This window comes from Alosa sapidissima, chromosome 22 (genome assembly GCF_018492685.1).
Source record: "Alosa sapidissima isolate fAloSap1 chromosome 22, fAloSap1.pri, whole genome shotgun sequence".
Classification (NCBI taxonomy): Eukaryota; Metazoa; Chordata; class Actinopteri; order Clupeiformes; family Clupeidae; genus Alosa; species Alosa sapidissima.
In genome coordinates, this window is record NC_055978.1 from 22,023,754 (window position 1) to 22,025,705 (window position 1,952).

Genomic DNA, 1,952 nt, shown 5'->3' on the forward strand with positions numbered 1-1,952 from the left:
GATAAACCGGTCAGCGTGATGGATGGGTGAGGAAGTCTGACGCTCCGTTTGACCAACTTCAACCAACTTCTAAGCAAATATGCCTCAGCCATTTCACCAAGCAGAATCCTATCACTTTTCTTCATTAATAATGCACTGTCATTGTTTAAATGAGTTTTTTTAAAGCATTGTGCTGCATGTTCCATTAGCCTATGTAGTAGAACAGAACACGTAGGCTATTAAGTTCTTGCTGTAAAAAAGTGCTAAAGAGGTGAGAAAGAAGGACCTAATGAAGGAAGACTGCTATGGTATCATTGCATGTTCTTATCTTAGGTGAACAGCACAGCTCCTCGAGTTCAATCCAGTAAACTCGCTTCCACGTTTTGGTGGATACGCTGTTGCGGGAGAGAGAGAGGAGGGGGAGGCGCTCTTGGATTGGACGCGCCGCGGTTGTCAGGACCGGAGGAGGCTGGGAAGAAGGGACTGTTGTGTTAAGGCCGCCGTGGGAGAGCGCAGCATACTGTATTCGAAAAGCGCGAATGACGGGAGATTCAGGACAGTTTGATGTCTGTCTGGATTATGACGCCGAGTACACTTGTCCTGACTTGTCGCGACTCCACGCTCCCGGCGCTACAGACACAGCAAAGCCTACTTTCGTCCCTTGACGAGCAGCGCTAGATACCGAAAAAAGAGCCGAAGCGACGAAGCACTCTTCCCTTCAAGGGAACGGGCTGTGATGACAACCCAAACGAGGACGGAATCTAAATTGACCTGTCTCTGCATAATCTGAAACTCTACCGCAAGAGAGAAACTTTGGTTGCCACAATTGTAGATGCCACGACAGCCGATATTTTATCAGTCTGCACCGCCGTGTTTGCCAGAGACATGAGTAGTTACTGGGTACAATAGAAACCCGATTGGGTTTAGGACTTAGGACTGAAAAGACCAGTTTGTGATACTGCGCAGCTTGCTACCCGACAGTACTCTCGTTGTCTCTTAAATAAATAGGATGGACGAAGGCTATGTGACGAGGAACTGTTTTGTGTCACCGTGTATTAAGTCTGTTCTGTTTTAGTCTTGGCTGATGTTGACTGACGGTATGGTCCAAGCACATCTACAATTATATGTTTGGTAACTAGCAGCTAAGTCTATTTTTAACGAACGCCTTTACTATTGTGTGAATACAATGTTGTTACACCATTTGTATTAAGAAAAGAAGGCCTCAAGACTCCTTGGACTTGTTACTAGCACTCTCTTGAAACAATTAACTGTGGCCCAAGTCAGGGCACACAAACTGTAGCCACTCAAAGATAAAGGTCGTCGTTAACTCAGTGGCCAACACTTAGACCTGGGCTACTGGCTGTAGGTGAGGAGCAAAAGGTGCTGTTCAGACTTCATGGGTCCTGACGCAACTCAACATTTCAACGCGCCAGGAGGAAGATAAGTCGTCACGTCCAGTCCGTGGATAGTAAAGGAGACGTGGATGATTATCGGATTATAAGGTAAGCTGTCACTTTACGGCTTTAGAATGACCGAGAGGAAATGATAATAATCACAACTGCATACCTGTTTTTTTCTTTTCCTGTGGAGAGGCAACGGAGACATATTTGTCCTGTCTAGAATCTTCCAACAATCAACCTACTAAACTAGACAGCATTTCAACTCCTATAGCTAGTCAGTCTGCCTATTCCTCAGTGCAGAACAAGTGCCCTATTGATGACCCTCGTGGACTCTCCAGATGCGGCGTATCAGTAAAATACCCACGTCCAGTTACTGCCCAATGCAATCATCGTAAAAGCTACCGGAGTAAATCGCTCGCTGATGACCGTGAGACAATACCTTGACCTAGGTTTAATGTCATTTTGACCGAAGTAGGCTCCTCTACACATTAACTGTCTTGTACTCTTAAGTCCTCACGGCTCATACTCCAATCACAACTAAGTGCAACAGGGTAAGATGTAAGAGATGTTGAT

General features: G+C 45.7%; 1 protein-coding gene across 1 annotated transcript in view; it reads left to right on the forward strand.

Annotated features, from left to right (window-relative positions):
• Positions 1-1,952, forward strand: part of LOC121697554 (LARGE xylosyl- and glucuronyltransferase 1-like) — a 57,273-nt gene continuing 55,321 nt past the window's right edge. Inside the window, exon 1 of the mRNA XM_042079115.1 lies at positions 1-1,481. The gene's annotated coding sequence lies outside the window, so the exon portion shown is untranslated. The remainder of the gene's footprint in view (positions 1,482-1,952) is intronic.